The sequence below is a fragment of the Peromyscus californicus genome, unplaced genomic scaffold (genome assembly GCF_007827085.1).
Source record: "Peromyscus californicus insignis strain IS unplaced genomic scaffold, ASM782708v3 Scaffold_24__1_contigs__length_46423439, whole genome shotgun sequence".
In the NCBI taxonomy this organism is placed as follows: domain Eukaryota; kingdom Metazoa; phylum Chordata; class Mammalia; order Rodentia; family Cricetidae; genus Peromyscus; species Peromyscus californicus.
Genome location: NW_026294535.1, coordinates 17,828,758 through 17,850,395, shown reverse-complemented (window position 1 = coordinate 17,850,395; position 21,638 = coordinate 17,828,758). Strand labels below are relative to the sequence as shown.

The 21,638-nt window shown below is 41.1% G+C and overlaps 1 long non-coding RNA gene across 1 annotated transcript; it reads right to left on the bottom strand.

The window, feature by feature from the left end:
- Positions 1-693: 693 nt before the first annotated feature.
- Positions 694-10,406, bottom strand: LOC128119731 (uncharacterized). The gene is made up of 5 exons (XR_008221655.1): positions 10,299-10,406; positions 8,786-8,879; positions 7,884-7,993; positions 5,772-5,885; positions 694-2,024 (listed from the first exon to the last, which is right to left on the bottom strand). It is a non-coding gene; the product is annotated as an uncharacterized LOC128119731 (long non-coding RNA).
- Positions 10,407-21,638: the final 11,232 nt, after the last annotated feature.

The following is a 21,638-nucleotide window of genomic DNA, read 5'->3' as shown; positions in this document are numbered from 1 at the left end:
TGCTGTGTGGAAATGTCTCAGTTTGATGAGGTCCCATTTATTGATTGTTGATCTTGTGCTTGAGCTGTTGGTGTCCTTTGAATTTCCTCTTATTGAATTCTCTTGGCTTACTTTGAATCCCCAAATCAAGTTTCAACATAGAAACCTGAGACAACCATCAAATTGTGTAAGACCATGCCTCTCTTCAGTTCAAAACACTTCAATGGGCCCAACATGTCTGAGAGTAAAATCAAAATGCTCCCATTTCTGTGCTCTGTTTCTAACCATGTGACCTCATCCCTGCTTCCTTTCCCTAGCCCGCGCAGCTCACTGGCTTTCATTACCTCTCCCTGTGCATTCCAGTCCATATGTTGTCCTGAGAGCTTTTTCCTACTGTTCCCTTAGGTGTACACCCAATTAAGTGCCCACTTTCCTTCATTAGGCCCTCCCTGGAATTCACCTCCTTGGGTCTTCAATGGCCACCATAACATTTTTCAATCTCCTCTGCAACCTTTCTATGTTCCATCTGACCATTACTTTTCCTTTTCTCACTCAGCAGCTTCTAACATTCTAGACATTCTGCTTTTGTGTTTACTTTCTGCCTTTACCATTCTACAAGGTCGGCTCCATGACAACAATGGCTTTTGTCCCCCATACCTGGAACGATCCCAAGGCACACCACTGTTTGTTGAGTGAATGAAGTAAACATTTGAATGAAAAACACGTGGCTCTCTGTTCTTTATTTCGTGGGGGCTCATTGGGCACTGTTCTTACTCACCCTAATCATTCATTACAGACATTGACAGATTTGGATGGTGAATGGAGAAAGACAAGAAAGGAAATAATCTCACACTTAATCTTTCCATCTGCGGACCTGCCATTCTTCAAAAGAAATGACACAGTAAAGATGATTTGAATCAGATTACCTCTATAGGTCCATGGCTGTTGATGCTCAACCAAGGTAGCATGATGACCTAAGAATACAAGTTGACTATTGGTCATTCTTTTCTGCTTTTCTGAAACTGGGGTTCAATGTATAGCCCTGGATAACCAATTGTGTCCCACAGTCCTCCTGCTGATGCTCCTGAATAGTCCCTAAGGTCCTTCTGAGTGCCCAGTCCCAGGGGGGTCCTTAGCTCTAATAGTGCCAGCAGCTTCTCAATGCCACACAAAACAAAGCAGCCAAAGCAATCGCATGTACTGGTTGTCTATGGAACTTTGCCCAGGTAAGTGACATACGCTTACTATCTCCTTCCCTGTTTAGTGTGTGACATAATCTCAGCATCTAGAAATGGCAGGAAACAAGAGGCTAAAAAATATGCCCCAGTCTGCACTGAGAGGAAGATGGAACATTGTGTAGTTCTGTGCAGGATGCTCAGCCATTGGGGGAGTAATTGGGCTTTGGCGCATTGCTTCCTGGCACGACCTCGGCTGCTCTGCCGAAGCATTCTGAGAGAAGGTTTGTTGTTGCGGTTTCAGAATGGCATTTGAGGGCGACGCTTTGAACAGAGTGCATGTAGGGACAAATGGCAGGAATGGCGAGAAGTGCCATTGGTGTGCACATTCTGTCCCTGAGTCTCAGGCTGTGCCAGGGTTCTTTTGCAGAGGTCTAATGAAAAATGCTATTAGGAAATGTAAAGTGGAAATTCTGACTGCCAGAAAATATGACTTTCACTTGCAGATCCTAACAGGAAGCAGCCAGGGAGGCTGCGGGAGTTACTGCCGTGCCGCTGATGGGTGGCAGGATTATTTTCAAATTGCGAATTAGACCATAATCAGCACTAAAGACCCAATTTGTGCCAAACACGACAAGCGAAAACATTAGTCTACCCTGAAGAAGTGCCGCCGCCAATCTGTGCAAATGCAATGACGACGATAAATCTCAAAAATACATGTGCACAAGTCAATGGATAACTCTGCCTTTCGAACACTTCTAAACCTTCTCATTTTCTGTTTCCCACTCCCTGGAGGGTAAGGGGAGCCAAGAGGACCATTCAGGATGAGAACTGGCTGGGAATGTCTGTCTGTCTGCAATTCATCATGACCTGGAGGAATAGAATAAAAGAGCAGAGTTATTTCTGGGATACTATTGTATTTAGCTTATTTCTAAGACAACCCTAATTAAAATAACAGTTTTGAATAGCCCCTCAGTGAATCTAATGGTTAAATGCCCATTTGAAACTATGCCACACAACCCCATTCTGTCTGAATCACAGCCATGTGTTCACAGAGCTGCAAAGGACACATTCCATTTCATAGGCTTCAAACAAACAACATTCACAGCACACACACACACACACACACACACACACACACACACACACACACACACAAAACATCAAACACACAGGATACAGCAACAAGAAACAACACAAATGTATAATATATTCTTCTATCATATATAAATACATACAAATATATGTTTTATATATAAAATATGTACTATACACACATTGTGTACCAAATACAGCTCATACAGATACATAGCACTTACAAACACATGCCAAGTAACACACACATATATACACCACACACACACATATATACACCACACACAAATTTGCTCACCATATATATTCACATTACCCAAAGTATACACCTAAATGCAAATATGGATACGTGTATAATATTTACACATAACACAAAATGTCTATATCGTGATACAACTTCACATCCCTTAGAAGTACACATCCCACACTCATACCATATCCACAAGCATTATGCACCACATAGAAATTCACTATGGGCATATATAGATGTATGCACACACATACAAATCACATGTAAACCACATAAAACATGTAACCACCATTCACAGATAAATTCGTGTGCTGTGCCATATAGATAATGCCCACATTTACCATGCACACATGCACCTCCAAAATACTTACAATACACACCACATGTACATACCCACCATGCACTATTGCACACATCACGTTTTTCAGTCACCTTCTTCTTACAAAAATTCTGGCATACTTCGCTTTCACCATCACTGCCTGCCACCTTATATCTTAAGAACAACTTAGGGGAAGAAAAACAGTTGGACTCCCCGTTTCAGAGTTACCAGTCCATGGGCGCTGGGTGCTGGGGGCGACAGCAGAGCCGTGCTTCCGACACAATGCAAGAACTAGAACCCAGAAAGGTGCTTTATCACAGTGACCTTCGAAAGCACTCTTTCATAGGAAGTAACAAACTTGAATTTTATCCAAGGCTGGAACTAACCCCCCCCACCCCACACCCCCAGAAAAGGCCTGTTTATCTAGTCTACTACTATATTGTAATTGTTCTTTTGTTTGTTTGTTTGTTTTTCAAGACAGGGTTTCTCTGTGTAGCCCTCGCTATCCTGGATCTCACTCTGTATACCAGGCTGGCCTTGAACACACAGAGATCTGCCTGACTCCACCTCCCAAGTGCTGGGATTAAAGGCGTGCACCACCACTGCCTATTTGGAGCCATGGTACATCACAATGACATGGGGATTGGGTTCAGGGGGTATGTGTATATTAATGTAAGGAAGGCAGTACACACCTGTGCACATGAGTGAGGAGGCCAGAGCACTGCCTTGAAGCTGTGCCTCAGGTGTCCTCCACTGTTTTTTTGAGGCAGGACAGCTCCTTATCACATCATTCACCATGTAGGCCAGGCTGGCTGGCCAGTGACTTTTAGAGACGTACCCATCTCCTCTTCCCTAGCTCCCTGATCTACAGGACTGGCTAGTTTTGAACTAACAAGTTTCTAAGATAAAAAGTATGACAGTTCAAATGACCAGAGCATTAAAAAGCACTCAAATCTCAGGATACCAATGGTCAAGGGAATCACATGCTCCCACGCCCAGCTTTCTTTCTTACTTACTTTCTTTCTTTCTTTTTCACTGGTTCAGGATATTGAAAATACAAGGCAAACATGTTACTAAGGGGCTTTCAACCTTCCTAATGCTGTAACCCTTTAATACAGGTCCTCATGTTGTAGTGACCCCCCAACCATAAAATTATTTTCATTGCTACTTCATGACTGTAATTTTGCTGCTGCTATAAATCACAGTGTAAATATCTGATATGCAGGATAGCTGATATATGATCCCTGTGAAAGAGTTGTTTGATACACACACACCACCAGCACCACCACCACCACCACACGCCCCAGGTTGTGACACACAGGTTGAGAGCCACTGAACTAAATTATCTTCCCATCTTACAACCTGAGTTATAGAATACCTGGAGGAGGGAAGGCCTTACAGACAGCTAAGTTAGGTCCTAGAGTTACCCCATATAAATCCAGCACCCTATGACTACTCTAAAATGTAAATGTAACTCAACAAGATTATCAAAAAGTTTTTCTTGGTAGCATGTGCAAGGAAAAAAAGAACCTTGGAGAAAGTGGAAGACAGAAAAGGAAGGGTGTTGTGGAATATTACTTTAACTGTGTAAAGGTGTGTTACATTTGCTTATGCTGCATTTGTTTAACTATGTAAAGATGTGTTGCTGTTTCCTTGCCTTGTTGTTGCCTTGCCCGCCTAAGGCACCTGATGGGGCTAATAAAAAGTTGAACAGCCAATAGCTAGGCAGAAGCATGATAGGAGGAGAGAGAAGAGGGAGAGAAGAACAAAAGGAGAGAATGAGGGAGAAAGAGAGCCCCCCCCTCAGGGGGCCAGAGCAAGGTAGCCGCCAACCAGACACAAGAAGCAGTGAAAGTAACATATATAGAAGAAAAGAAAGGTAAAAAGCCCTGAGGCAAAATGCACGTGAAGAGAAACAGGTTAAGTTAGAAGAGCTAGCCAGAAATGAGCCTAAGCTAAGGCCAAGCATTTATAACTAATAAGAAGTCTCTGTGTCATGATTTGGAGCTAGTTGGTGGCCCAAAAGAAAAAGCCTGGTACGTAAGGGAAGAGGAGAGATACGGAGGGGAGGGAAGGGGAGGGGGAGGGGAGGGGAGGGGAGGGAAGAGGCAGAGAGTCAGAATATTCAAGGATATTGGGAAGGAAAGCGATAGGTTTAGCAAGTAAGTGTGGACAAAGCTAGCTAGCATTCAAACCTAAGATACTGTTTTTCTTTCTCCTGTGTCTTTTATCTAGCCTAGAGGAACAAATCCTCGGAATAAAAAAAAAATCTACCCTCTAAGGAACAGAATTGTCTTTAGAAGAAAGATAAGAGTTTCCAAAGGTCATGGTAGTACATCACCTCCTTTTCCTTCTTCTAGTCCAGTGGTTCTCAACCTTCCTAATGCTGCACCCCCTTAATATAGGTCCTCATGTTGTGGTGACCCCCAACCATAAAATTATTTTCATTTCTGCTTCATATCTGTAAATTTGCTACTGTTATGAATCATAACATAAATATCTGTGTTTTCTAATGGTCTTCTGCAACCCCTGTGAAAGGGTCACAACCCACAGGTTGAGAACCACTGTTCTAGTAGCAAGGGGTCCAGAATTCCATGGTGTGGAAGCACAAGGTTTTTGGTGAAACCTCAGAAAGGGGATAGAGAGAAGGCCTCCAGGGAGACCATTTGAGCTGTCATGCTTTTACATCTGAGAAGACTGGTCATTTCCAAAGCAGTCAGTGCCCCGTCCACGTTCTCAGGTAAATAAGGGAAGAGCGTGGTGATGGCTCCCCATTCAACCATTGAAAAAAGGCACTGCTTTTCCAGTAAGCAATAAAGAGTGCCACAGAAGGAGGATTATTTACAAATGATTAAAATGCGCGGTGGGAGAGGGAGAAGTTAGACTCATCTGTGTTTAAGGAGCCCGTGTCATTGGTCAATAACACTGAGGAAAGTGGGGAAGGTGAACTCACCTATGGAAGTGATAAGAGGCATTGTTTGACTCTCCATTGTCGTTTGTTTCGATCTTCTCTTACCTCTCCTATCATTTTCTCTCTTGGTACAGTCTCTCCTTGTCAACACAAAGACTGAAAAAAAATTATTCATTTCATGTAAGAGCAGTACCCTCCCCTCCCTTTGTCTTTCTCAGGAAATTAGTGGCTCATGTTCCATTAACTGGAGTGTTTTGCCTTATCTCCTTCCTATAAGTGAAGGGGGAATTTCAATGCCATAATTTAGAATTATTCTGTTCAATTCATCCTAAATGGATTCTGTTCTCCTTACAGCCTTTATCTCTAGACCTCACTAAAGATAGCATTCAGGCTCACCTCCAGGCACACAATTGTCCTCTCTTCAATGCTGAAGTCTTTAGAAAATGTAAGGACATGTGACAAGCTTTTGAATACAGCTCCAGAAATGGCCTCTTTTGTGGCCAAATGGGATTGCTTGCCGTTTTAGAGGCCACTCTCTACATTATTTTATAATTTACTTTCCAGACAAACCTGGGGAAATACAAGTTCCCTAAACTGACCAGACTTGTTCTTTGTTCCAGAACTGTCTTACAGAGATTGGTTACTTTCTCTGATATTTATTTGAAACACAAGTTCTGAAAATACTGTGTAATCATCAGCAGGAAGCCTCCCATAAAGAGAGACCAGGGAGAGTGCATACCAAGAATGCAAGCTAATGTGGCTTTTTACTGTACACAATTCACTTATAGAAGAAAATTTAGAAAGATGTTCTTCTAGGATATTCTAGTTCCTCTGGTTAAATTTTCAAGAATGACACTGGTTTTGATTGGTTGGAGCCTGTACTATTTATACCAATGATTGAGAAGTTTACAGTCTAGATCGATTTCTTATTTTAAAAAATGACTCTAGTCCCAAAGAAGTTGTGATGATATATTGTGTACCTCAATAAAGCCTGCCTGGGGATCAGAGGACAGAGCCAGCCACTAAATTGGACATAGAGGTCAGGCAGTGGTGGCATACACCTTAAATCCTATCACTCGGGAGGCAGAGATCCATCTGGATCTCTGAGGGTTCAAGGCCACACTGGGCTGCATGAGAGAAACAGAACCAGGCAGTGGTGACACATGCCTTTAATCCCAGGAAGTAATGTGGCAGGACACAGAAAAGTATATAAGGCATGAGGAAACAGGAACTTTTTCTCTTTAGAATGAGGATTTTGTAGAGGTAAGCTAGTGGCTGGCTGTTCGGCTTCTCTGATCTTTCAGCTTTCATCCTGATATCTGAATCTGGATTTTTTTTATTATAAGACCATCTAAGATTCAAACAACATCTGGTGACAAGAAGTCAATTTATTTTTCTAAGAATCATATAGATGGTAGCTAACCAAAATTAGGGCAAGCCATTTGAGTTCAGCTTCAGTACACTTTTCATTAACTTGTATGATTATCCAAATGTGTGTAACACAAACTATGTCCTAACGAGACTCCCCTGATCCAAAAAAAAAAGAGGTCTCTATAAATCAATATACTAGTTAATTTATTGTACAGAGCACAATAGTACTCTAGGGCTTCATTGACCACTATCATTTTGGATAAGCACCAATATCTCTTCTCAGACCATAGCATGATCAACACCAAGCCCAGAACAATTTACCCAGAACAACATAAAGAAAATGAAATTTCCAAGGCGTCCCAGATCCTGTCTCCAATCCTCCCTACTAATTCCAGACTGTGCAGTCTCCTGGCTTTCATGAGTAAAACTGGGCTCGTGTAAAAGATGGACATTCTTAGACCTGAGTTTTAGATACCAGCTAGACTAGAGGACAGCAGGCATCTCTTTCAGAATGAAGACCCTGTCATTCTCTCCTCAGATCAAGAAATAAATGGAAGAGACAACCTCACTGACCCTTTCAGGAGCTTCGCTTTCAGTCAGAGATGGATATAGTGAGGTCCACCCACAAAGCAACTCTGACATGAAAATAATGCACCCCAACTTGGAAAACTCTGATAAGCCAGTGTCTTCTCTACACAAGCTTCCAATGGAGTTGAGTCAGTCAACCTATAGATGGCCACTCTTCTATTACAGTGAGATGCTGATTTGTGAGTGAGTACTTACTAAGCCTGTGAGCCAGAAGTAATATGCTTGGCTTCTAGATTTTTACCCGGTGTGTCCTCCGCTTCCTCTTACCTCCCTCCCACTGTCCAGGGGAGAGGTGCTGTAATCACCTGGATACAGGACATAGATGGGGAAATGGTTATATAGGACTGGGGTAACATCCCATTCTTGTTGTCTGCTCTTCACAAGCACTTTAGAAAGAAATAACCTCTCACATTCTTTAAACCATGCGTGGTGAACCCACGTCTTAACAGTTTAGATGTTTCCCACAATGGCACAGCCACGAGTGAGTGCTGAATGGTAGAAAAAGGAGGAACCCACACAGGATGCTTCAGCCCCAGATTCTATCCAATACTCCTTAGTCCACAGAGTTCTGGGGTTTTTTGATGGAGGAATAGATTCAAACTGAGATGTCTCATTTCACAATTTGTCAGATTTGCTGACCACTAAAACCATGGTATTTTAAAGTCAATATATGCTGTAAAATAATTAATGCTAAATTATTAATCCTCAGAATTAATAATATATAGAATCAAATATTTTCAAAATTCCACTAAATTGTTCCATACGTCGGAAACACAGTGCTTTCAGTTAAAGCACTGGGGTCACCAGTACAAAGGAATGAGCATTTATGAAATTTTTACCAGAGAATCTTTAGAATATTCAAGTTGACAATCTGAATGGATTCTCAGGAATGCAAAGTCAGATACCTCCAACAGTATCCTTACAAATTTTATTTTCCAAACTTTTCACTTTACAAGTGAGTTTTTAATCATACCTTTTTTTTTCAACACTGACTCATGTCAAAGTCCCTATGTGAATATGTAAAGCCAAGATCTGATATCCGACCAGCTTCCAGCTTGAAACTAAAGAATAAACCACAATTTGATCAAAATACTTACGGCAGATATTGCAGACTAACGTATCCAACAATCAATGTAATGATGCCTTCCTGTGGAACACAGGCTGGAAAGCTCTCACTTCCCCTAAAGGATTCTGCATGGAATCAGAGTTCTTATGAGTCCTCTAAAATTCTCTCAGCTCCTTGAGATCTTATATCATTCATCTTATACTTATATTTCCTAACCTGGATTCCATGGCTGCACCTAAGCATACTGACTACAAAAGAAATATGTTAATCCTGTTGGGGTTTTTTTTAAGATTAGAGACATGTGGATATAGCATATAATTTTATGGCTGTCTTGTTTTCCTTGGCATTTCTGACTTTATTTTGTTGAAAGAGAAGGAAGGCAAGCTGGGCCGTAGGAGCTATGAGTACTAATCAGATATGCTCAGTTGCTCCTCTCTCATTCCAGGCTGACTCACAAGCCATCTGTGCAGATATGTAGTCATTCTCGCACTGATCTCCATGTGGCAGCCAGTGCTGGATGATTGTACAGGGCAACTGAGTTCTTAGATGGGTGAATGTCTGCTAACTTATAATATTTCGGGGGCAAAAGTATCGAGAACAAAGAAATGCAGCCATCGGAAAGCGTATTCATCAAGGTGTTATGAAGCCAGTGTCACACAGACTTAGAGTTCTAAAAATGTTCCCCAACGCGCAGTAGCTCCTGGACACATCCTCTTAGAGATACAGTTCTTTGTGTGCGTGTCTGTATCTTGGATGGTGGATGCGTGTGCACATACATACAGAAGTCAACATCAAATAATCTCTAGGAGCTGTCCATCTTGTTCTTTGAGACAGGGTCTCTCACAGAAGTCTAAAGCTTGTCAATTAAGGTAGGCTGGCCAACCAGAAAGCCAGCGATCTATCTGCCTGTCTCCACCTCCCCACTGCTGAGAATCCAAGCGTGCCCCATTGTGCCTAACATTTTACCTGGTTTATGGAGATTAAACTGAGATATCCATGCTTGAGCACCAAGCAATTTGGCAACTAAGTCATCTCCCCAGCTCTAGAGATGCAGAATCTTACATACCCATAATTTAGATTCACTGAGTCAGAAATATAGAGGATGAGGCCCAGGATCCTGTGTTTTAGATGGGTCTCCAGCTGACTCTGATAAATGCTTACATTTGAGGACCACTAAGGTAGGTCAGCAGGCCCCAGTTAAGGCAGTTGGATGGAGTTTCAAAAGAGTCATAGCAGGTTAGGAAAGAGGAGAGATTGTTGAAGGGAGAGGTCTTTGATTTCAAATATAGCTGGATTTAGAATAGAAAAGCTATAAATGTAACCCCTTTCACATACACGATGAAAAGATGCTTTAGCAAAGAGAGCATCATGTCGAGACTCCAAATCATTGGCCTTGAACCTTGAAATTTTAACCTAGGATCAAGCAACTTTTAGTGAATTAATTTGTCTGTACATTTGTTTCATCACTTAAAATGAATAAATGGGGTAAAATCTACTCAAACACACCTAGATCCTGTTTTTATCAGTCCTATAAAGATATTCACCTTGGCATGTGATTAGCATCATATTGCTTCCTGCCTTCTCTTTCCAGTATAAGCATGAGACAGAAGTTTCCCAGCATTCTTTTCCTCTATTCTGTGCCTAGAGGAAAATTTCAAAAAGATACTGTACAGACTCCAACTCCCTACTCCAGGAGTACGCTGCAGCTCAACCCAGGTCAGGCAAAATCCACTGACTGTGACAAAGTAACGCACATTAGGAGTTATCGATATCACAGGAATATGTATAAATTACTTACATGTCTACCAAATTATTAATGATTTTGCTCACACATGTGACTTAGTTACCTTTCAATTGCTGTGAAGAGTTACCACGACCAAGGCAACTCATCAAATAAAGCATTTAATTGGACTTGATTACAGTTTCAGAGAGTGAGTTCGTGGTCATCTTGGCAGGGAGCGTGGCAGCCGGCAGACAGGCCTAACACTGGATCAGTAGCTGAGAGCTTACTTGTTGAGACACAACCACAAGGCAGAGAGAAAGAGAGAGAGAGAGAGAGAGAGAGAGAGAGAGAGAGAGAGAACTGAAAATGATGTGGGCGTTTGAAATCTCAAGCCCACCCCCAGTGACACACCTCCTCCAACCAGGCCACACCTCCTAATCCTTCCCTAACAGTTCTATCCATCTGTGGTCCAAGCATTTGTATATGAGCCTATGGGGCCATTCTCATTCAAACCATCACAAATGTTAAGGGCTAGATTTGAATTTTTCAGGATTCTGTAGGCCTGAGTGTCAGTTCATAGCTGTGATCAGCTTGTGATATTTAAGAATTAAAGACTTGGGACTGGAGAGGTGGCTCAGTGGTTAAGGGCACTTGCTGCTCTTTCAGAGGACCTGGGTTTCCCAGCACCCACATGGTGGTTCACAACCATCTGTAACTCTAGTTCTAGGGGATCTGAGTCCTTCTGACCTCCAAAACTACCACCAAGCATGCATGTGACACACAGACATGCATGCAGGCAAAACACACACAAAATAAAATGAATAAATCTAAAAAAAAAAAGAAAAACATTAAAAAAAAAGAATTAAGACTCATTTGCATTAGCCATAAAATGAAACAGATTGTTATTGTTCTTGGAAGAAAACAACCAATTGTATTCCTTAGCAATATGGAAACACAATATTGAGATATTTATGGGAGATTGTGTCCACTCAGTGAGTTGGGGGGTTGTAGGGGAGAAAAGGAAGAAAATAGGCATGCATATGAATGGAGTTTGTGGAAGTAATGAAGAAGTTGTCTAAGTTATCAAGCAGCAGGGCCTAAGAGCTAACTGAGCCAAATGTTTGCTCAAAACTGGGAAGTTAATGCAACACCAAGCTCTCCATAATGAATCACTAAAGGATGCTAAAGAAGAGAGAAGCACAAATGCGTCCCTGAAGGCTGAGACTGTGTCTTGTCCCATCCACAACCTTGGCAGGTAGGAGGTACTTAATAAACATTTGGGGCCAAATCAGTGAAGACATTTTGGGAGTGAGAACACTGTGACGATCGGTATATAATCACAAAGAAATTCAGCATTTTAACTGTGTGTTTCATGAAAGAGTGAGGCGCTTTATGCTAATGAGTCTGTATCATCACATCTTTCAAATTTTGCAATGCCAAGGGAGTGCACATGAGACTTCCATGCAAGTTTTATGATGAGGAACCTTATGACATTATAAATATTCACTGCTTTGAATCGATAAGCATGACACATTCAAATGACTCAACCTGATATTTTTCTCTGGAGAACAATGTCTACATTTAAAAACCTGGCTAAGGGGCTGGGGAGATTGATGGTTCAATTGGTAAAGGGCCTCGTGTGGCAGACTGCATCTGTAAACCCAGCGCTGAGAGGAGATGGAGGTAGGCATATTCCTTCCCCTTGGCCAGTCACCCTAGCCAAATACATGAGCTCTGAGTTCAGGGAAAGACCCTATCTCAAAAAATAAAATGAGAGTGATTGTAGAATATACTTGACTCAACTCCTGGTCTCCACATTTTCATGCATTCATGCTTGCACACATGTGAACACATATAAATACATCTCACACACAAATACAAAGAAACAAAGCCAGACTATCACGCTTTCTGTAAACGATGAATCACAAAGACATGCTCTGGCGCTAAATTGGATGAAATGAGAACCTGTTTCTAAGACCTCCCTTGAAACAGGTTTTCAAGCAATTTTACTCAGAGCAAATTCCGGGGTATCCATGCATATTTTTAAAAATAAACAAAACATAGATTATTCTACTGGATTAGATGAAAAATAAGAGGAAAGAGTCCCCAAAATAAGTTTGAAATTTGAACAAAAGAAAGGATTGTACAATTCCATGACTAAACCAAAAGCACCAAATGGTATATTTTTCAAAAGTGTATTTTGTCCACTTTTGTATTGATTACATGTTAATCAGATCGGTTTTTTTGTTTTTTTTTTTGTTTGTTTGTTTGTTTGTTTTTTACTAGAAGAGACTAGAGCTCCAGAGAACGAAAATGCAAATGTGTTATCTGGACCAGTCTGCAACTCCAAGATGGAAACATCCCTGCCAAGTCCCAGACTGCCAACCTTCACAGCATCGTCTCTGCAAATGTTCCCGGTCCTACCTCGCACCCATGCCAAGTCATGAGTACAAAAATGTTTGCAGTATTAATAGTCTTTGGTATTTCTAGTGTGATGCTTGAATTCCAGAAAGGGATCCCCTGAACATTCCTAAACTGAACACTGGTAGGGACTGTCTTCGTGCTGAATGCTAGCTAGCTCTTTATGAGGAAGGTCTTTTCTCAAACCTCTCTTGTCTAATTAGGGTCACATGTCTGATTATAGGATGCAGAATACATACATAGTGTTGCCTTATTGGTCGTGATCCTTCATGGAGACAAAGGAATCATTAATCCCCATGAAAGTTCAGAAAACTTAGCAGTATATGCTTACTCACAGACCTGATTTGAGAGTATGGATGGATATGGGCTTCTTTGAAAAAGATGCAGTAAGACTAACCCAAGTGTGGATGAGTTTAGTACATTGTAAATGGAGGCAGAGCTTTTCTTTATCCTGACCGCCCAGTCCCAAATAAACACACAAACGCTTATATTAATTACAAAATGTTTGGCCAGTAGCTCAGGCTTATTACTAACTAGCTCTTACATTTAAATTAACCCATTTCTATTAATCTATGTGTTGCCACATGGTTTTACCGGTCCTCTGGCATCTTGGTTCTTAGGTGGCCAGCTCACATCTCCCAGACTCCACCCCCTCTTCCTCTAAGTCCCCCGTTTGATTGCTCTGCCTAACCTTATCCTGCCTTGCCATAGGCCAAAACATCTTTATTCTCAACCAATGAGAGCAACACACATTTACAGTATACAGAAGGACCATCCCCCAGCAGCATATATTCTTTTCCTGTAAATTTAGTTTCTGATAAGGTTCCCAGAAAATTGAATGTTTATAGCTGAGATGGGAGAAAGGCCTGAAGCAGTTATTAACTGTGCTGGAATTCTTGTTTCTCTGTTGGCAAGCAGCATGAGCCTGATGCCTGTGTGAGGGGGGCCCCCTTCCCTCTCACTTCCCCGTAGCTTCCCCTGTCTCCCCAGTCAGCCTCAGGTTGGAATGACTGTTTCTGGATTTTCCTTTCCTTGAATTCTCTCTGCTCTGTTTGTTTTACACTTGTCATCACACATCATAATATTACTCTATTACCATTGCATCTTAAGATCAGCTAGATGCCCTGTTCTTAATAACAATCTTAATTATCGGTGATAATTACAATTTGTTGCAAAATGAGTCACAAACTCAGACATTCCTATAATTTATAGTAACTTGCTCTGACCACAATGAGCAAATATAGTTTTAAAGTATATTTTTCTTTTTCTTCTTCTAAGGTTTATTTATTTATTATTTATTTATGTATGTTGGTGTCTGCGTGTGTATCAGCACACCAGGAGAGGGTATTGGTTCCCATGGAACTACAGTTATAGACGGTTGTGAGCCACCCTATGGGTTCTGGATATTAAACTAAGGACCCGTGGGTCAGCAGCCAGTGCTCTTAACTGCTGAGCTACCTCTTCAGTCCTTAAAAAATATTTTTAAAGCATCTCTTTTATTCAAGAGATAGAATCAAAGGGGAGATAAAATTTATTAAACACAAGAGGTGTCTTTGGAATTATGTTGTTTTTTTTTACATTTGTTTATTTATTTAAGTATTTGAGACAAGGTCTTGTTATGTAGCCAAGACTGATGGAAATCAGGATCCTCCTGCTTCAATTTCCCAAATTCTGAGAATTTGAGGAATAAGTCACTACAATGAGTGACACTATGTTTAAATGTCATGGTGAAGACAAAAAGAAACAGCCTTTTTTATTAGAGAACTCCCAACCAGCTGAGAGGGTGAATAAGCATTCTATTCCAATCTCCAACCATGCACATCCACACGCCAGCAAGAGAAAAACGTTTCACATAAAGAAAGGAGCATCCTGCTGGGCAGTGGTGGTGCATGCCTGTAATCCCAGCACTTGGGAGGCAGAGTCAGGCAGATCTCTGTGAGTTCGAGGCCAGCCTGGTCTACAGAGCGAGTTCCAGGAAAGGCACAAAGCTACACAGAGAAACCCTGTCTCAAAAAAAAGAAAAGAAAAAAGAAAGGAGTATCTGAGTTTCATCAGGTGACTTGCCTACACTAACTAAAAGCAGGTTTTCAGGAATGCTGTCTTGCAATAACATAATTCTGGAAGAAAAAAGCCACCGTCCAATAATCACCAATAAATTTTTCTTTTCCTGGAGTGCAGAGTTCCATACAAACCAATATAAACTTACGAACAGAGAAGCCATAGCTTTTACATGCGAGTTCCCTAAAACCCAAATTTAAGTTTCCCAAACGATGAAGAAAAAAAAAAAAAAAAGGTTTTTTTTTCTATGCCCCTCCCCTGCCTTGAAGTTCAACAGGAAGTGTCAAAGAGAAATCTGTTCTTAGAAGATTCTCTCCCAGAAGCTAAAGGATTTCCATTAAAATATAGCAAATAGGACTGTTCCCCTGAGATTTCTAACCTAATTAGTCAGACAAAAACATCTTTCAGATATTTCTCTGCTCATGTGTTTGGAGAGGATTTAAAAAAAAAAAAAAAAATGAAAAGGTACCGCTGAGCACATTTCTCAGTCACTATCTATGGAACACAGCCTGTGCCTCTTGAGGTAGAAGGAGGCTGACAAAAAAAACAAACGTGCTAGTCATTTAGAAGGAGAGCATGACTGGAATGAAAGGAAAAAAACAAAAAAGAGTCCTGAGCAAGTCAGAGACTGCCAGGCAGTTCTCACTTAAAATAGCAAAGCCTCACCGCTCGATTGCTAACCCATGATATAGTCAGACTAAGTGTAGGCAAGGGAAGGAACGAGGCTGATTTCATCAAATGGGATTTCGAGTGATAACAAGCAGCTCTTGGATCATCGTCGGCCCTGTCACGTGGCAAAGAGGAGCCTTGGATGTAGAACGGCTCCCAGCTGCCAGCCGGAACTGCCTTCCAAAGAGCGAAGCCTAATTCAGCATCATGGATAATGGCTGATCTCATCATGGATGTCGGTCTCAGAATTTTGTGTTTATGTTTTTGTTTCTATGACGCTGTATAAACTGCACACAGATAGAAAAGAATATATGAATTTTAAAGTCATTCTTCAAATAGCCCAATCCAGGCCAAGAGGTAGAGTAGACTAGCCCAGAAGCCTCCTGTGAGCTCCTCCTGGCATCCTAACTTGAGTTAGCCATGTTCTTGTTCTTCTTCGTTAAGTTATTCATGCTTTCCTAAACCATCGTTTGCTTTTACTTGTTTTTGGGGTTTCCTAAGAACAGTAACACAGTGCAGGCATTCTTGCAGGTCACGATTCCTCTGTGTAACTGTGCGGCTGTGATAACATCCAGTGACATTGCCTGTGACTGTCATACGTTCACATATATTACTGATCAATATTCCAACTCATTTTTCCATTGTGCACAGATGGAGTTTACATGCAAACATTACTTTAGCATTTATCCTGGAATTGAGAGAGAGAGAGAGAGAGAGAGAGAGAGAGAGAGAGAGAGAGAGAGAGAGAGAGAGAGGAACTTGGTTTCCTCAGCAATGCCATTTCCTTTGGTATGATTATGTATCCTAAAACTAGCTAATCTTCCATTTCATGCTTACTACTACCATTTTTCCCTAATTTTTAAATGAAGTTTCCCATATCTTCTTGTGTCTACTGGCCTATAATATTTTTTAATGTAATAATCAGTATCTCCCTAGATAACGTTTTGTAGGCCCTGCTCCTCCTATGTGCCATTTTCTGGTCAATTCGGACTTAGTTCACTGTGGTGACAATTAAACTATATCACTTCTGCTTCCGTTCTTATCAGTCATTTATACAGCCTGCAAAAGGCCGGGGATGCTTTTCTAATAAACCTACAGTTTAATGCTATAAAGAAACATTTTAAAATCCCAGCCTATATCTACTCCTTAAACACATTATGATGAATTTACACCGTAGTAAAAAATGAAACAAGTTCTTCCTGCCACAAAAAAAAGCCTCTTTAGCACAGAAATTCGAGACCTAAGCTCCATCAATGCAAGCATTATGATCCCATAACTTACTGAACTGCTTTCTATTTTTCCAGTGTAGTTACAGACTTTGACATTGAGGCTAACACTAGGATTCTCTCTTCCCCATAACTGAAAGAGGCCTAGACTTGCAGAGGAAGAAGGATGCATGTTGCTACTATGTTTCTTACAGAGGCATTCTTTAGCTAGTTACCAAACATGCCCCAAGGTCAAGGGCAAGCTTCACTGTCCCAGCTAGAGAGCCTTTTCTGAAAAGAGTCTCTGTTGTGCAGGACTGTGGCCTGCTCTGAGAAGCCCGGGGTACGTCCAGCAGACAACGTCTCCAGTCTTGCCAGTGATCTTTGCAGCCTCTCAGGTCATTTGGTGTGATCTATCTGTCTTCATTGTCTTTCTATTACAAATCAAAAGGGAAATCAAGTGCTGGGAAATACTGTTAGAGAAAGGTCGATAGACTACTTACGTTTGTTAAATATAAACAAATAAAAATGTATGTCTTCTTCTTTCTCAAGTCTACTTTCACCTATTTTTTTTCACTTTTATGAAAAATGTATTTCCAAGATTTAACCTCATCTTCTCTCTCTCTCTCTCTCTCTCTCTCTCTCTCTCTCTCTCTCTCTCTCTCTCTGTGTGTGTGTGTGTGTGTGTGTGTGTGTGTGTGTGTGCGCGCGCGCACGCGCACATGAGCACACGCGCATGTGTGTATGTGTGTCTGCATAATTGTTCATGTGCATATCAGTACATGTGCATGCAGGGATGTGTGCAGGACAAGGCCAAAGGTCATAAGTCTTTCTCAGTCACTACCCACCTTTTTGAGTCTCACAGAATAAGGAACTCACTGACTGTCTGGACCCGCTGCCTACCTCTTACCCCAAGAGCTGGAGTTATAAACTATTGTCAGCCTGTGCAGCTTCTACATGGGTGATAGGAATATGAACTCAGGTCCTCAGGCTTGATGTCCGTGTGTCAAGCCCTTTGCGGATTGAAGCATCTTCTCCAGTTCCACGCATCCTTCTTTCAGTCCAGAGCTACAGAGGTCACACACACGGATGAGAGCAGCCAGCGGCAAAATGGCCAAGAAGTTGTTCACAAGCAGAACCTTCCCGGGGATTTTAGTTTAATTCTCTTCTTGCTACCTCGGCTGCTGCTATAGTCAGAATGAAAACCAGGGAGGCGCCAAGTGCATAAATGAAAGAACAAGACCTCATATGAAACGTGATATTAAAAACGGCTAACCAATGGTTACTGAGGGAAAAATAAAGCCAAATGTTTAGCCGAACAGAATGATGCATTTCATCAGGACAGTGCTGTATTGAGACTGCCTCAAGGTCTTCAAGACGCACATCGGGGGAGGGGTTTAATTGCCTCAAGTATATTATTAACACATTTGCACTTTTTCAGAGGTGTCTGTGTGGGGAAGATTTCCTAAATGGGTAGCTAGATCTATATTCCTAACACGGACATCTATGACAACAAAAACGTTTTCAATTGTGTATCACAGTGCATTATTGTATTCTCTTTGCCTTCGTATCTGATTCATGTTTTACAAGCTACCAAGTGAAATATTACAAAGCCAATCTTTATCGAACAACTACGTAAACTCAGTAGCCTCTAATTTATTCCATTTCGAAGATTGAATTTGAACAGGAAAGTATACTGTGGTTTTTTAAAATAAAAACCATACAAAATTTCTAGCGCTGATAGGTTGAAACTTTGTAGTCAACAAAACTTTGGGTGAAGTGTAAAATGAATGGTTTGTTTTCCTGGTTTTCCAGTAGTTGCTGTGGCCCTGTAAGAACAGTGTCAGCGTAATTTATACTCTATTATCCTTACCCTGGCATACAAATCATCTCTGATGACTATCCCAGGGAACATGGTGATTTATTCAGGTTTACTTGATTTGGGAGAAATGATCTCCAGTGTCCCCTGAAGGTGCAGTTGGTTCTGTCATTCTCTGCCATGGCCCCCTGGGGGGAGTAGGTACTTCATGCTATGAATTTTTATACCTTATTAAATTATCTTATCCTTATGTGTCTAGCCTTCCCATCAAAATTGCCCATGTTCTCAGAGTCTGGTGGTGGGTCCTGTGTTCTCTTTCTCTTTGCACAGAACCCAGCAAAGAAATAAGCTCCATGTAACCTGGAATTGTGGGCCCTGTGGGCATTCATTCACACAATCATCTATAGATATCTGTGTCTGCAAGATCATTTGCAAAGAATGAGGGGGTCTGAGCCACGTTAGTCCAACATCTATCTCACTTTGGTCTTACACAGCCTGGACTATTTTTTGCTTTTTTACTATAACTTCTATTACATTTGTCCTTTGGCAATTGTATACCTATCTACAATGCAGTATATAAAAGTCTACCCTTGCATACACTTGTTGCAGGATATTTGAGCAAACTGTATAAAGATGTGTCTCTGTAGTACCTCACTTGTCTAAGGCACCTGATTGGTTTAATAAAGAGTTTGAATGGCCAGTAGGTAGGCAGGAGAGGGTATACGAGACTTCTGGGCAGAGATAGGAGCTCTGGGAAGAAGAGAGGTGGGATTTTGTTAGCGGTATGAGGAGGGAGGCAGACATACATGATGGAGGAAAGGTCACGAGCCACGTGGCTGAACATAGGTTAATATGAATGGGTTAATTGAAATTATAAGAGCTAGTTATGAAAGAAACCTAAGCTAAGGCCAAGCTTTCATAACTAATGAAAAAGTCTCTGTGTCATTATTTGGGAGCTGGCAATCCCAAAAAGAAAGTCCACTACACATTCTCTTATCTCCCTCCCAAACCTGTCAACACCTCCATCCTACAAGCCCATCCCCACTCCCTGCCTTTTTCTTTTGTTTTGGGTCCTGTTTAGACTTCTTAGTCCATTTTTTACTTACTTCTAAAATAATAATAATAATAATAATAATAATAATAATAATAATAAAATTCCACATCTAGAATTTGATCCACATGTAAGGAGAAGGAGTTTCTGCTTCTTTGTTTTGTTTTGCTTTGCTTTGCTTGCTTTGTTTTGTGGGTCTGAGGATCAAATCCAGGGCCTCATACATAGCAGATGAGCACTCTACCACTGAGCTACAACCCTAACCCTAAAGTAGGAAAAATAATCTTAACCATGAATATCCATTGCTTAACAAATCTTTGTTGAACCAAGCAGCTTTGAACAATAGTAACAAATGACATTAAGGCAGACTACCAATTTAATATCCTCAATACTGGGTACAGTGGTGGTATCCACATTTAATAAAATACCCATAGTTCGGTTTGCTTTATAACTTTGACATTTAGTTTTGAACTCAAATCAGTGGGCCAGCTCCCGCAGTCCCCCATAAGTACCACCTACTCTGTCTATTCCCCAGCCAGGTCACACAGGACATGGGCAAGAATACAGACATGCGCACTCAAGACCAAACATTAGACCAAATCTCGGGTCCTAGAAGCAAGGATGTCTTTGTGTGGGTAAGTGAAGAATTACCCAGAAAAAAAAAAGAAGCAGACACCTCAAAAACTAGACCCTGAAATGCAGAGGCCTCCTCTAGGATGGAAATGGTGAAATAACAAAGTTCACTTCCTCCTGCATCATTACTACCTCTGACAACAATGTTTGGTGCCATGAAGTAGGTTCATGAAATAAATATTTTTCACTAGCAAAAGTATTATTTGACATTATCCTCCAATTGCTCACTGCATTAACTCAAGCAAGGAACATTGGTGAGCCGAGGACATTCTGGTTACAGCTTAAACATTTGAGAATTGAGTTTGTATCTATAAGTAGGAGGCTCACTTCTCCTTTTCTTGGGATAAGATACACATTTCTCCATCTGTTTGTATTCTATTGAGAAAGAGATGGGTTTTATTCTACTATATAGCACAATAGCCTGGTTTGATCACAGACGGCAATCCAGCTCTAGTGTCAAGGAGACATTAGAGAGACTAGTAAGCACTGTGACAAATTCTATAAGTAGTTCACAGCCCTTGGGAATAAGATGGAGGGGCCACTTACCCACCTCCAGCCATTGGGGCCACATGGAATTTACAGGCCCAGTTAAAAAAAAATTCTTCCTTTCACAAGAGAGGTAAAAAAAAAAAACAGAATTTTGCTGATGAAGTGACAATAAATTTGAAGATTTTAAACATTATGGAAGCCAACAAAACCTATCTAATGATCAGATATGACCTGTCTGCAAATGTCTGGGCCTCTACTGAGCATTTCCCTTGATAACTTGGGGGGTAGGAAGAGACGGGGTGAACAAGTCAATCACATAATGTTATATAAAGTGGAGAAAAGGGTAGAAAAGAGAGGTATATTAAAATTCAGTTCTTCTAAAATTTGAGTTCACGGGCTTTCTGGCTCCTTTTCAGGCTCTAATTATAAATTAATTGAGATCATTTAGAATTCTTATAATAACTTCACCTCTGTATGAAATCTAATATGGCAAATTTCATAAATATTACATGATAGCTAAGGTGATGGTAGTAGGCCTAAACTCACATCCCCCAGAACACGACAAACTCACTCTCGGGTACTCAGGTTTGGAGGTCAAATCTAACTGCTTACTGGGGCAGAGGCCTCTTCAGAACGCTGGGAAATGTGGCAGTTCAGATGAAGTCTGTGTGTCAGCCTTAAGAATGTCCTATTTTCTGTCTGTGCCGACAGTGGCTGCTATAAGTCCCTTCTTTAGTGACGTCTCATTTCCAGCATTCTGTTTTTATAAATCCTCTGTGAATCTGACCGAAAAGAGCATGCGCTAACTCTCATTTG